This window comes from Tamandua tetradactyla, chromosome 12 (genome assembly GCF_023851605.1).
Source record: "Tamandua tetradactyla isolate mTamTet1 chromosome 12, mTamTet1.pri, whole genome shotgun sequence".
NCBI classification, from domain to species: Eukaryota; Metazoa; Chordata; class Mammalia; order Pilosa; family Myrmecophagidae; genus Tamandua; species Tamandua tetradactyla.
Genome location: NC_135338.1, coordinates 66,403,396 through 66,419,388, shown reverse-complemented (window position 1 = coordinate 66,419,388; position 15,993 = coordinate 66,403,396). Strand labels below are relative to the sequence as shown.

General features: G+C 37.7%; 1 protein-coding gene and 2 pseudogenes across 3 annotated transcripts in view; 2 read left to right on the top strand and 1 right to left on the bottom strand.

Annotated features, from left to right (window-relative positions):
- PTPN9 (protein tyrosine phosphatase non-receptor type 9) overlaps positions 1 to 15,993 on the bottom strand; it is a 102,199-nt gene that overhangs the window by 64,945 nt on the left and 21,261 nt on the right. The gene's annotated exons all lie outside the window — the stretch shown is intronic.
- LOC143652688 (PHD finger-like domain-containing protein 5A pseudogene) lies at positions 655 to 2,957 on the top strand (annotated as a pseudogene).
- On the top strand, positions 3,710 to 4,529 carry LOC143652687 (dimethyladenosine transferase pseudogene; annotated as a pseudogene).

The window sequence follows — 15,993 nt, the reverse complement described above, 5'->3', positions numbered from 1 at the left end:
TCCTCAGTGTTAATGACTTCCTACTAACAGAAGCAAATGGCTAGGTTTTGTCAGCACTCCACTAACCAAGTATGACAGCTCCAGACCAGAAATAGCCTGTCTCCAATACCTGACTGGTAGAAAATGTTCTATTCCTTTCAAAATGCTATTTCTCTGCTGTGAAAAACAGTTTGGCAGTTCCTCAGAAAGTTGAGTATAGAATTACTATATGACCCAGAAATTCCACTTCTAGGTGGGATTCCCAAAATAATTCAAAGCAGTGACTCAAAGAAATATTTGTACATCAACATGCATAGCAGCGTTATTCATAACTGCCAAAAGATAGAAGCAACCCAACTGTTCATTAGCTGATGAATGGATAAACAAAATGTGATACATTCATACAATGGAATATTACTCAGCTGTACAAAGAAACGAAGTTCTGATAAACACATTACAACATGGTTGAAACTTCAAGATGACAGAACAAATGAAGTGTCAAATTACAAAGGGACAAATATGACATGATCTCACAAATGAAATTAGAATATGCAAATTCAGAGAGACAAAAAGTAGGGTACAGGCTATCAGAAAGTGAGGGGTAGGGGAAGTGAAGTGGGGAGTTGTTGCTTAATAGGTACAGTTTCTATTTGGTCCGATGAAAAAGTTTTGGCAATGAATGGTGGTAACGGTAGCACAATATTGTAAATGTAATTAATATCACTGAAATAAGCACATGAAAGTGTTAAATGGGAAATTCTATGCGGTATATCTGTTATTTTTGTGCTATTTCTCTCCCCTTTAGCTCTTCATTCCCTTCTATATGTAAGACAGCAAGCATTAGCCACATAAGACACTAGAGGAGGCAATTCAACCCATTCACTTGTTAGAGCAAGACTTTGCCCCTTCCAGTTCACAAAGGTCAGAGTATCGTCCAGCAAGAAATAACAATGGCAGCAACTATTTGTGAAGCATTTAATATGTGCCAAAGAAGATTTTTTTACATACGTCATATCCAAAAACCTAAGCAGCTAAGTGTCATAAAGCACATAAAGAAATCAAGGCAAAAAAAAAATCAAGCTTTCCAAGGTCTCTCAACCAATAAATGTCAGAGTAGAATTTTTCAGGTTTGAATCCAAGTCTTTCAGATCTTGTATTTTTTCCATTCTACTGAGCGGCCTTGAGAACGACCAGATTCATCATTTCAGATAATATATGTATGTTATGCTTATGTTTGTCTATGTACAAAATTACTCTGGAAAGATATACAAGAAAAGTTAGTTGTCTCAAGAAAGGAAAACAAGGTGGCTGGGAGAAGTGGTATGAGGGGGAATATTTACCATATTTCCTTCTGTACCTTTTAAGCATGAATCAAGAAACCAAATTATCTATTCAAAAACCAAAATAAAAATAAAATTTATTAATTTTATATAGCCTTTAAAATAAAATGGGAGCAATTCCTGAAAATATTTTTAAAACTGTTTCAACCTATGTCACCAAATGATAAATTTGTCAATAGTCTTCTCTTGAGGGCCACAAAGAATGGGTTAGGGAGCTCTCCAAAGGGATAAAGTTCCAAAAGATTACAATTGTATTTTTGAACCCCTATTCTTAAAAGGAATGTCTTCTAGGCTCTCCAGGAAATGGACCACACTTGCTTTCCTGCTGGAGGCATTTGCAAATAGCATGTCTCCTAACCACAAACTGGCATCTTTGCTCCCAGGCTTAAAAAACATTCTTTATGGAAACGTTATCAAAGAGCATGAAGAACTCACAAAGATAAAAAGGAAATAATTCAACAAGAAAATAAGGAAGTAAACATTTTAAATTGTCATAGGGGAAAATTGATATCAAAGAGGTTGAGGGCCAGAAAAACATAACTCAGAAGTGAAACAGAAAAAAAAAGAAAAAGAAAAGAAAGAAATCTGGGGAATAAAGAGGAAGCTCCTCACCCATCAGCAAGAGGTTGCCAGAGGGAGACTCACAGGCTCCATAAGAAAGAACTTCAAAGCAGTCTGCCAACTGCTACCCATTCCAGCTGGCTAATGAAAAGGTAAGCCACTAAGGATCTGGCTAATGAAAAGGTAAGCCACCACTAAGGATCTGGTGGACCTAAGGGGCGGGGAGGCCACTAATAACATTCAATTGGTGAAACTTCAGAAGAGAAAGGAGAAATGTGAATGTCAAAATATTGGACTTGTTTTCTAGATCATGCTGGAATATTCTTCCCTTTTCCTGACCTCTCAAATCTGGCCTACTCCTATTCAACCTTCAGGTATCAGCTTAAATTTCACATCTTCATCTGGAAGTTTTCACTGACTTCCAGCCAGAATGACCAGAAAGTATTAAAAAGCTTATATTCCTGATTTGATCTTTTGTCGTAAGCAGGCTGGTGTTGCCATCGGAAGACTGTGTGAAAAATGTGATGGCAAGTGTGTGATCTGTGATTCTTATGTGCGTCCCTGCACCCTGGTGCGCATATGTGATGAGTGTAACTACGGCTCTTACCAGGGGCGCTGCGTGATCTGTGGGGGTCCCAGGGTCTCTGACGCCTATTACTGTAAGGAGTGCACCATTCAGGAGAAGGATAGAGATGGTTGCCCAAAGGTTGTCAATTTGGGGAGCTCTAAGACTGACCTCTTCTATGAACGCAAAAAGTATGGCTTCAAGAAGAGGTGATTGGTAGATGGCCCTTTCCTTCCCCCATCAGGCTGCCACAGCTCCCGAGAAGACACCAACAATCATCAGCAGAAGATAAGTGAAGCCCAGAGCACCACCAGGCTTGCTTTTCCAAATACTGGCACGTTTCTACCCCTTTCCTCTCCCCTCACCCAGGTATGTGGCAGGAATGGAAAAGGATTCTTCATTGAACACTCTGGTGGACTGTATAAGAGAAAAATCAATAAATTCATTCATGATTTTTTCTTGTATTTAAGAAGCAAGGCTCTTGTTCTACACATTGACATGTTCTCTACACCAAGAGCTTCTAAAACAGGAAAATATTGTTCAGTCTTATGTTTGAGGAGCCATCCCTCATTACCCTGGTGAAAAACGTGTCCTCATAGCAGCTCTGATGGCAGTTACCCTTCATGAAATGTGTAAGGGGAGCTATCAGAACAATAAATATGGGCATTTTATCTTGTTTAAAAAAAAAAAAGCTTATATTCTTGGTTATTTGTTCCCTATAAGCTGGTAAGCTTGGGAAGGGGCAGGTGCCAGTCTTCCATGCTCACAACTGCATAATCAACACCAAGCACAGTGCATGGTAATGCTGTGGTGAGTAAATGAGTTAATGAAGATGCGCTCTTGGGCTGATAACAGAAAACATGTTTAACTTCAACAGTGTTAAGCTGAAAATAGAGAAGAAAAATTCCTAGATATGAATATCAGGAATGATGTGAGAAAAAAAGCAATGGAGAAGGTACCTATTAATTTACAGAAGAAAATATCTGGGAATTAAGTTGCCAATAGCTTCAATATCTTAACTTCAGACATCTATAATATAGATGTTCAGAATAAAAGAATAAATATAAATATATGCTTCCCAATTTTAAAACTGATTCAAAAGCTACAGTAATCAGAACAGTGGAAGGACGAAAAACCCCACGTGGCAGCTGGCTTTGGTCCTCCCTGTCTTCCCAGCCTGTGGGCCAGAACCCTCAGCCCCCAGCTTCCCCCAGCGATGCTGAAGGTTGCACATCAGAGGTGATAGGCCTGCGCTGCAAGTGGCATGAACAGCTCCAGGAGCTGGAGAGCAAGGAAGACTGCTTTAAAACCAGCTTAAGTGGTCCTGGAAATTGGACCTGGAACTGGTAACATGACTGTAAAGCTGTTAGAAAAGGCAAAAAAAAAGTAGTTGCCTGTGAACTTGATCCAAGACAAATAACTGAAATTCACAAGAGTTCAGGGCACACCTCTGGCCAGCAAACTTCCAAGTAATGTTGTTGTTACATCTATCTTTTTTCAGATACGCTTTGCTCATATTTCAAAGAGAATTTGTTCTCCAACTAATTGCAAAACCTGGAGATAAGTTATATTGCAAACCCTCTATTAGTACACAGCTGTTAGTAGGTGGGGATCATCTAATGAAAGTTGGAAAGAACAACTTCAAATCATCACCATAGGTGGAATCCAGTGTTACAAGGACAAAACCTAAGACTACGTCACCACCTATCAATGCAGGAATAGGTTGGTCTAGTCAGTAAGGACCACCTTCGTTAAGAAAAACAAGACATCTACCCACTGCATTTAAATCAAGAGCAATGCAACAGCTGCTGAAAAAAAAAAAAGCAACAGAATTCACTGTACAGTTCATAATACCATATAACCCCAGAAGATTTCAGCACGGCAGATCAAATACATCATTTGAGCTGGAGATAAAACCAGCACAGGTTTTAGTAAGAAACAGCCAGTTCTATGGACATACAGAGTTCATTAGATTGTTATATGGATTCAATGCAGAAATGTTCCATTTTACTGAGGTATTTGACAAGAATTTTTCAAAGTCAAGAAAAGAAACTGTAATTATTTTTAATAATGTGAGGAGATAAAGTACTTTTTAATACTACTATTGTCACCATTTATTATTCTGAATTTTTAAGGTACTAAAAGTCAGTTGTAAGTATCCAGGTTTTTGTTGCTGTTTTGTTTTTAATATATAATACAGGGCAGGGACCAATCCATACCTAATAATCTTCAACTTCAAGAGCCAGAAAACTGTAAAATTTTACACATAACTTATTTCTAACACTTAATTATATATGGATATCACTCTATGTGTAATGTTATATATTACTGCAAAGACCTTGTGGTAGTTAGATTCAGTTGTCAACTTGGCCAGGTGAAAGCACCTAGTTCTGTTGCTGTGGACATGAGCCAATGGTAGGTGAATCTCATCTGTTGCTAATTACATCTGCAGTCGGCTAGGAGGCCTGTCTGCTGTAATGAGTGACGTTTGACTTAATTGGCTGGTGCTTAAATGAGAGATTGCAAGGTAGCACTGCTAAGCAGCTCAGCATTCCTCATCTCAGCACTTGTAGCTCAGCCCAGGCCTTTGGAGAAGTCACCCCGGGGAAAGTTGTTGGAACCCAGGGGCCTGGAGAGAAGACCAGCAGAGACCATCCTGTGCCTTCCACGTAAGAAAAGAGCCTCAGTGGAAAGTTAGCTGCCTTTCCTCTGAAGAACCAACAAAATAAATCCCCTTTTATTAAAAGTCAATCCGTCTCTGGTGTGTTGCATTCTGGCAGCTAGCAAACCAGAACAGACCTCTTTAGGCCTTCAGCTTTGTCCCACAAGTAGTAAAAAAAATCAAAATATGTTTAACTAGTCATGTCACTCCATACCACTTGTTGTTATTCAGTTGTTATACAATAAAACAGTTGCTGCTTAAAAAGATTAAAAAAAAGTGCAATGGCACAAGGACAGACATAGATCAATGGAATACAATTGAGAGTTCAGAAATAAATCCTCACATCTAGGACCAACTAATACTTGACAGAGGTGCCACATCCATCCAATGATGAAAGAACAGTTTCTTCTCAAAAATGGTGCTGGAAAAACTGGATATCTATATGCAGAAGAATGTATGTAGACCCCTACACCTCACATCATATACAAAAATCAACTAAAAGTAGATCACAGACCTATAGGTAAGAACTAAAACTATAAAATTCCTAAAAGAAAACATAGGGGAACATCTTCAGGACCTTGTATTAGGTAATGGATTCTTAGACTTAACACGAAAAGTACAGCAACAAAATAAAAAATAGATAAATTGGACTTCATCAAAATTAAGAACTTCTGAGTATCAAAGGACATATCAATGGGGACAACCAAAGCAATAAGCTGAGCCCCCAATCCTGGGATTTGTTCATATGAAACTTAACCATGCAAAGAATAGGTTAAGCCTACTTAAAATTAGGCCTAAAAGTCACCCCCAAGAGAATCTCTTTTGTTGGTCAGATGTGGCCTCTCTCTCTCTCTTAGTCAACACAACAAGCAAACTCACCTCCCTCCCCCTCTCTACGTGGGACATGATCCCCAGGGGTGTGAACCTTCCTGGCAATGTGAAACAGAAATCCTAGAATGAGCTGGGATTCAGCATCAAGGGCTTGAGAAAACCTTCTCGACCAAAAGGGGAAAGAGCAAAATGAGATAAAATAAAGTGTCAATGGTTGAGAGATTTCAAATAGGGTCGAGAGGTTATCCTGAAGGTTATTCTTACACATTAAACAGATATCACCTTTTTAGTTAAGGTATATTGGAGAGGCTGAAGGGAAGTGCCTGAAAATTTAGAGCTGTGTTCCAGTAGCCACGCTTCTTGAAGATGATTGTATAATGATATAGCTTTCGCAATGGGACTGTATGATTGTGAAAACCGTCTTTTGATGCTCCGTTTATCTACGGTATAGACAGATGAGTTAAATAAATAAATAATAAATAATAGGGGGAACAAATGTTAAAATAAATTTAGTAGATTGAAATGCTAGTGATCAATGAAAGGGAGAGGTAAGGGGTATGGTATATACGATTTTTTTGTTTTCTTTTTATTTCTTTTTCCGAATAGATGCAGACATTCTAAGAAATGATCATGATGATGAATATACAACTATGTAATGATACTACGAATTACTGATTGTATATGTAGAACGGAATGATCATATACTAAGAATGTTTGTGTTTGTTAAATTTTTGAAAAAATTTAAAAATTAATTTAAAAAATGAAAAAAAAGGATGTATCAAGAAAGTGAAAGGACAACCAACAGAATGGGAGAAAATATCTAGAAATCATAAATCTGTAAGGGCTTAATATTCAGAATATATAAAGAACGCCTATAATGTCATTACAAAAAGACAAATTCAAGTCAAATATCAAGAAAAGATGCCCAACATGATTACACATCAGGAAAATGCAAATCAAAACCACAATGAGATACCACTTCACACTCACTAGAATTGTTATTACAAAAACAGAAAATAACAAGTTTTGTTGAGGACGTAGAGAAATAGGAAACCACATATACAGTTGGTGGGACTGTAAAATGAATAGCAATTCCTCAGAATGTTAAATATAGAATTACCATATGTCCCAGCAATCCTGTTTCTAGGTATATACCCCAAAGAATTGAATGCAGGGAATCAAACAGATACTTGCAAACCAATATTCACAGCAGTATTAACAATTACCAAAAGATGAAAACAACCCAAGTGTCCATCAACAGATGAATATATAAACAAAATATAGTATATAGACACAATGGAGTATCATTCAGCCATAGAAAAGGAATGAAGTTCTGATACATGCTGCAACATGGATGAACCCTGAAGACATTATGTTGAATGAAGTAAGCCAGACACAAAAGGGCAAATATTGCATGATCTCACTGCTATGAAATTAGAACATGCAAATTCATAATCAAAAATTAAAATACAGATTACCAGGGGGCAGGAGTGGGAGTGGGGAGCAGGGAGTTAATGCTTAATTGGTAGACAGTTTCTGTTTGGGGTTATGGCAAAGTTTCGGTAACTGATGGTGGCAACAGTAACACAACACTGTAAGTGTAATTAATGCCACTGAATCATATACTTCAAAGTGGTTAAAATGAGAATGTTCAAGTTGATATCAATATAAAAAAATTAAGAAAAACCCACAGAACTGGGGTACACAGGTTGCTCAGTGGTAGAATGCTCACCTGCCATGAGTGAAACCTGGGTTCAATTCCCGGCCCATGCACCCAAAACAAAACAAAACAAAAACTCAGAGAACTATATAACACAAAGAGTGAACCCTAATGTAAATGGAAACTATGGATTATAGTTCGTAAAATAATTATAATAATATTGATTCATCAATTGTAGCAAAGGTACCACACTATTGCAAAATATTAATAATAGGGAAAACTGCATGTGTGCATGGGGGGGTTGGTATTTGGGAACTCTGTACTTTCTGCATGATATTTCTGTAAATCTACAACTGCTCTAATTAGAAAACATAAATTCCTGATGCATGCACCCAAAAAAAAAAAAACAAAAAACAAAGATGATGAAGTATGAGAACACCTAGAACCAGAAGGAATTTTCATCAGATAAACCAGAATGGCTCAAGGAGAAAGAGGTGAACGGTGTCAAATGTCAAATTTTCACTAGGAAAAGATTTGAAATGTTTCTGCTGGATTTGGCAACCGGAGTTTTTATTAATTTTTTGCAGTTTTTTTTATTAGAGAATTTTTAGGTTCCCACATGCCACTCTACTATTATCACCTTGCATTAGTGTGATGCATTAGTTATAATTCGTGAAAGATCATCTATACTGTACTATTAACTATAGTCCATCATTTACAATAAGTTTAACTATTTGTGTTGTACAGTTTTGGGGTTTTTTGTTTTTTCTTTTTCACTTTACATTGACTGGTTTGTTTGTTTTTTTAATTTTTAATCTAGTAACATATATGCAAACTAAAATTTCCCCCTTTTAATGACATTTGCATATATAATTCAGTGCTGTTAGTTATATTCACAATATGCTACGATCACCACCATTGCTTGTATTTTAAACGTAAAGTTTAAGAAATCATTGCCTAATACTTGGTCATAATGATGCTTTCTTCTAAGAGTTTTATAGTTCAGGCTCTTATACTCATTTTGAGTTGATTTTTATATATGGTGTGTGAGGCGGGGGTCTGCCTTCACTCTTTGTACATGGACACTGCCAGTTTTTCTAGCACTATTGTTGAAAAGATTATTCTTTCCCCATTGAATGCACTTGACACCCTTCTCAAAAATCAGTTGGCCATAAATATGAGAGTCTATTTCTGAATTCTCAATTCTGTTCCATTGGTCTGTATGTCCATCACTGTGCCAGCACCATGCTGTTTACATTATTATGGCTTCGTAATAAGTTTTTAAGAGCAGGAAGAACTTTGTTCTTCTTTTTCAAGGTGGTTTTAGCTATTCGGGGTGGCAATTAGGGGTTATTGATGACATCAAGTTAAGGAATATTTAAGTAATTAACTGTGCTCTCTCTTCATACTTTAAAATCATATCAATTTATGCTTTTGCATTTTTATCTCTGAAAAACAAAAATTACATTTTTCTTCCATGTAGTATTCCATATTCTTCTCCCTTTTAGGAAAATGGTTTATAATAAATACACAGTTGCTAAAGAAAAGAAAAAGGTAGTTTATGAATTTTATAAAATAAATTAATAAGACATGATTCCTGCCCATGAATATCTGAGTTTAGTGGATTTGTGAAGGCAGTATGTCAATGGATGGGCAAATCTCATTCAAATCTTGAGAGAAAGTGGGATGGCAGCATGTCTCAAAATTATATGCCCTGTAGAAATCCATAGACCACACTAGAGAATTTCTGAATGAGGATAAAAGAAGAGAGTAATGAGCATGATACAGCTATTGAAATACCCTCAGTCTATTCAATAAAGAAGAATATAGATGCACAGGTGGTTCAGTGGTAGAATGCTCTTCATGCAGGAGACCCAGGTTCGATCCCCGGACCATGTACTCAAAAAAGAAAGAAAGAAAAAAAGATATGGATTTTTTTCTTGACTCTAAGTTCTAAAAACTAGCATGGTGATAATGTTGTTACAGAGATAGGGAACTTCAAGAACCTGGCCATTTGCTAGAAATCTGAATCACACTGACCTAAAAAAGGGAGCATGGGGGAAGGGAGAATAGAAAATTTTACAAATTCTTGCTGTTTCAAGCTAAAAGAATGACAGAACTACTACACTGGACTTAATTGAGACCAAGAAAAGATAAGACTAGTTGAAAAATTGAAAGAATCTCAAACAGAAAGTAACCATGCACTTCTTCAAAGTGGGATAGTCAATAGCCAAGCATTGTCAGAAAAGAGGCAGTTAGGAGAGCAAATTTTAAACGTGGCACCAATAACCCTGAATTAAAGACCCAGTTTTGTATAAGCCATGTGCTCTCAGGCAAATCAAAACCGTGTGCCACAATTCTCTCATTTAAAAAAAGGTACCTGCCTACCTCATCGGATCAAGCAGTTTGCTATATCTGAAAGCATTAACTAAACTTTAGCGATTTAAATAACAGCAGACCTTAACAGCAGCTAAAATTTATTGGGTATTGATAACCAGGAATCAGACACTGAGCTTAAATGAATTATCAAGTCCTTTCAATGGCTCTAGAAGATTAGCACTATTATTATCCCTATGTTACAGACAAGCAAACTAAGATTTCCAGCTGTTAAATAATTTGCCCATTGTCTCAGAGCAAGAAAGTGGTGGAGCCTGAATCAGAAGCCAGGGTTTCCTGACCCTGAAGAGCCCACATTTTTATCCAGCTTGTTACAGTGTTTTAAATACGTGGATATTACAACAAAATTAAAATTTCATCATCTAAAACTCTAGAGAAGACAGATATTGGTATTTTATAAAGAAATTTTCAAAAGTGAGTTCTGCTGCCTGAAAATGTAGCGCTGTGTTCCAGTAGCCATGTTTCTTGATGATGATTGAATAATGATATAGCTTTCGCAATGTGACTGTGTGATTGTGAAGGCCTTGTGTCTGATGCTCCTTTTATCTACCTTGTCAACAGACAAGTAGAACATATGGAATAAAAATAAATAATAGGGGGAACAAATGTTAAAATAAATTTAGTTTAAAATGCAAGTGATCAATGAAAGGGAGAGGTAAGGGGTATGGTATGTATAAATTTTTTTTCTGCTTTCGTTTTATTTCTTTTTCTGAATAGATGCAAATGTTCCAAGAAATGATTATGATGAACATGCAACTATGTGATGATACTGTGAATTACTGATTATATATGTACAACAGAATAATCAAAATAGGAATGTCTGCATTTGCTTTGTGTTTTTTGGTATTTAAAAAAATAAAAAATAAAATAAAAGCTAAAATTAAAAAAAGTGAGTTCTGATAACAAAACATGCAATTAATCGTAAATTATAGCAACTTCAAACTTTAAAAGGGAATAATCTGAAACATTTCGTATACTTGTACACGTTCTCTAGGGAGTATAGATGTTAAAAGGACATTCACAAGGGTACATTAAAGAAGATAAAAGACTGATGGCTCTGGTTGCAAGAAGGAATGAAGTGAGACATGCAACTAGGCAAACGAACCTTGAGGAAATTATGTTGAATGCAATGTCAGAAACAAAAAGACAAATACTATCATACCTCAAATCATATGGACTAACTATAATATACAAACTTAAGAACTGAAGTCGAGAGCACGGATTATCAGATTGGGGCCTATTGGAAAGGTTCCTAGATTGTAAGCTTTTACAGAAGTCACATCTATCCCAGAGTTGTAACTTATTTCTAAATTCTGATATATTGAAGTATTTGTGTATAACCTGGTCGTTCCCTGGAACTTTGGGTGTTAATGTGACACCTGAGACTCAGATATAGAGCTCTGAAGCTATGGAAGTCAGCATTACCCAATACAGCAACTGTTAAAAAGCTGAAAAAGTGATCAGACTTCAACTAGAGATATGAATGAAGCTGACATGGATAGGACCAAGATAAATCAGAATACAGGGTAAAGGATGATATGGTCTATGTTTTAAAACTTCAACTTCTGTGTGAGTCCAAAGGAAGAGATGTTTATTTGGTGCAAAATTTATATTTTTCGTAGTGCATTATCTAATTTGAATTATATGGTCAGCTTAGTTGAACACCCTAATTGCATGGAATCTTGAATAGGGTGGGAGTTCTAGTTGGTTTGTACAGGTTGTTAGCGTGGTGCCCTAAAATATCTCAGAGTAATTTGGGCACAGAATAAAAAAGTATTTGCAAAGTTCCCTTGAGGGACTGGGGAGAAAGGTGGAAATATTAAACTTCCCCATCTGGGGATTCCTGATATTCTCACAAGCAGTGGGACCAATCAATTCAACAGGCTGAGCCCTTGATCTTGGGGCTTGCCACTACAAAATTCATTCCTGCAAAGGAGAAGCTATGCCTACTGACAATTATGCCTTAGAGGCACCCCCAGAGAACCCTTTTTTTGCTCAGATGTGGCCTCTCTAAGTCACGTTGGCAGAGGAACTCACTGCCCTCCCCTCCACTCCCAGGCGTGTAAATCTCCCTGGCAATATGGGACATGTCTTCTGGAGATGAAATGGAACCCAAGATTATAGGACTGAAAAAGCCTTCTTAGCCAAAAAGGGGAAAGAGAAATGAGACAAAATAAAGTTTCAGTGGCTGAGAAATTTCACAGTCGAGAGGTTATCCTGGAGGTTATTCTTATGCATTATATAGATAATCTATTTTAGTTCATGGTGTATTAGAGTGGCTAGAGGGAAGTACCTGAAACAGCTGAACTGTATTCCAGTTGCCTTGTTTCTTGAAGATGATTATATAACTATATAGCTTTTACAATGTGACAGTGTGATTGTACCCCTTTTATACAGGGTATGAACAGATGAGTACAAAAATAAACAGATAATGGGGGGGATAAGGGATTTAAAAAATTGGATATATTGCAATACTAGTGGTCAATGGAGGGGCGCAGAGGTATGGGACACATGGGGTTTTTCTCTTTTCTTTTTCTGGAGTGATGCAAACGTTCTAAAAATAATGCTGGTGATGAATACACAAATGTGTAATGACATCATGAGCCATTCATTGTATACTCTGGATGAACTGTAAGGTGCGTGAAGATATCGCAATAAAATTTTTTTTCTTTTATTAAAGAGTGATGGTTCTGATCTGAATGAAAAGTGCTGGGAAAGTCACAGCCCAGGAATGAGCAGAGGCCTATTAATAAAGCAAAGGATTACAAAAAGGGTTTTGTGAGCAGTGTCTAGGTCAACTCCTACTTCTTCCACTTCTCTGTCAAAAAGTACAATCTTGGGGACTTTTGAGCCAAGATGGCGGCTTAGCAATGTGAGCGTTTTAGTTTGTCCTCCAGAACAACCAGTAAATAAACGGAAACAATACAGAACAGCTCCTGGGGCCTCGTCAGTGACTGAACACACAGCATACCCCAATCTGGACCAGCTGCGAGCCCCGCCAGAACAGTGAGTTCCGTGGCAGCCGGTGCCCCTCCCCCACAGGCTGCTTCCCAGAGGGGAAAGGAAAGAGACTTTACCAGCAGCAGAGGCTGAGCCCAAACAAACGCCAATTGTGGAATTAATTAACAAATTCTGACTACTAAAAATAGGCCCCCAGCTCAGGTGAACCTGGTCAAAGCGGAGGTCACTCATTTTTGCCCCAGCGCCAAGGGGGCAGGGCTGACGGAAAAAGGAAAAAAAGAGAAGGAAACAGAGGTTTTTGTGGCTGTGTATCTACAAAGGCTTGACTGCCTTTGGATACAGCGGCAGGGCTCCTCAGGCTGCAACTGCCCCAGGCATTGGCAGAAACAAACTTGTTTTGAGGGCTTGTCTGGAACCTGTGCCTTCCCCAGGGGAGGGGTGAAGCCCAACTCAGGTGGAATCCCTCCCTCAAGGAATTCAGACACCAGGGCTTGGTAATTTGAAGCTATTAAAACCAGCCTACAGCCTCTCCTCTGTCTCTACCACGCCTCCAGCAGGGAAAGCCTACCAAAGTTAAAGGTACCGCATCATCTTATGCTGATGGGACCTGCAGGCAGACAAGCGCCACATACTGGGCAGGATAAGAAAAACAGAGTCTAGAGACTTCACAGGAAAGTCTTTCAACCTGCTGGGTCTCACCCTCGGGGGAAAAGCAACGCAGGTGACTCTTTCCTCCTGATAGGAGGCCAGTTTGGTCTGGGAAAATCCAGCTAGGGTCTGTAATACCTATGTAGACCCTCCTCAGGGTGGGGGGAAAAAGGCACCATACAAGCAGGCCAAGAAACAAGAAAACAAGAACTGAAAAATTCTCCTCTGTTAAACAAAACCTAAGTTAGAGGTCCAGAAAAAGCTAAACTGAATGTCAAAGAACAAACAGACAACAAATTTATCCAGCAAGAAAACCCTAGGTAAAAGAAGTGAAAGCAATCTCCAGAATAAACTAATTAAGGTAATTAAATGCCTAGACGCCAGCAAAAAAATAACAAATCACACTAGGAAAACTGAAGATATGGCTCAGTCAAAGGAACAAACCAACAATTCAAATGAGATACAGGAGCTGAAACATTTAATTCAGAATATACAAACAGACATGGAAAACCTCATCAAAAACCAAATCAATGAACTGAGGGAGAATATAAAGAAGACAAGGAATGAACAAAAAGAAGAAATCGAAAGTCTGAAAAAACAAATCACAGAACTTATGGGAATGAAAGGCAAGGTAGAAGAGATGAAAAAAACAATGGAAACGTACAATGGTAGATTTCGAGAGACAGAATATAGGATTTCTGAACTGGAGAATGGAACATCTGAAATCTGGCAAGAAAAAAGAAAATATAGGGAAAAAATGGAAAAATATGAGCAGGGACTCAGGGAATTGAAGGACAATATGAAGTGCACGAATATACGTGTTGTGGGTGTTCCAGAAGGAGAGGAGAAGGGGAAAGGAGGAGAAAAACAAATGGAGGAAATTATCACTGAAAATTTCCCAACTCTTATGAAGGACTTAAAATTTCAGATCCAAGAAGTGCAGCATACCCCAAAAAGAATAGATCCAAATAGATGTACTCCAAGACATTTACTAATCAGAATGTCAGAGGTCCAAGAGAAAGAGAGAATCCTGAAAGCAGCAAGAGAAAAGCAATCAATCACATATAAGGGAAGCCCAATAAGACTATGCGTAGATTTCTCAACAGAAACCATGGAGGCAAAAAGACAGTGGGATGATACATTTAAATTATTAAAAGAGAAAAACTGCCAACCAAGAATTCTATATCCAGCAAAATTGTCCTTCAAAAATGAGGGAGAAATTAAAACATTTTCAGACAAAAAAATCACTGAGAGAATTCGTGACCAAGAGACCAGCTCTGCAAGAAATACTAAAGGGAGCACTAGAGACAGATACGAAGGCAGAAGAGAGAGGTATGGAGAAGAGTATAGAAAGGAAGACCATGAGTAAAGGTAAAAAGAAGGAAAATTAGAGGGAAATATAAAAGACAAAAGACAAAAAGCCCGGGTAGTAAGAACACTGATGTTGATGGATTAAGCTTCCCAATCGGGGGACATGGACTGGCAGAATGGATTAGGAAATGGGACCCATCTATATGCTGTCTCTACTCAAAGGACATGAGGGCAAGGACACAAACAGACATTTGCATACCAGTGTTTATAGCAGCATTATTTACAATTACCAAGACATGGAAACAGCCAAAATGTCCATCAACAGACAGGTGGCTAAACAAACTGTGGTATATACATATGATGGAATACTATGCATCTGTAAGATGGAATACAGTTATGAAGTATGTAACAACAGGGATGGACCTTAAGGACATTATGCTGAGTGAGATTAGCCAGAAACAAAAGGACAAATACTGTATGGTCTCACTGATATGAACTGACATTAGTGAATAAACTTGGAGAATTTCGTTGGTAACAGAGACCACCAGGAGATAGAAATAGGGTAAGATATTGGGTAACTGGAGCTGAAGGGATACAGATTGTGCAACAGGACTGAATATAAAAACTCAGAAATGGACAGCACAATGCTACCTAACTGTAATACAATTATGTTAAAACACTGAATGAAGCTGAATGTGAGAATGATAGAGGGAGGAGGGCTGGGGGCACAAATGAAATCAGAAAGAAAGATAGATGACAAAGACTGAGATGGTATAATCTAGGATTGCCTAGAGTGTATAATGACAGTGACTAAATGTACAAATTTAAAAAATGTTTTTGCATGAGGAAGAACAAAGGAATGTCATTACAGTGGGGTGCTGAAAATAGATGGTAATTAATATTTTAAAATTTCAACTTACGTGTGAAACTAAAGCAAAAAATGTTTATTTGTTACAAAATTTATATTTTGACTAGTGCATTTCCTAATATAACTTATGTAGATAGCTTGGTTGAACAACATAAGTACATGGAACCTTGGGTAAGACATGAGATTTTGTTGGTTTGTCCAGAGCGATGC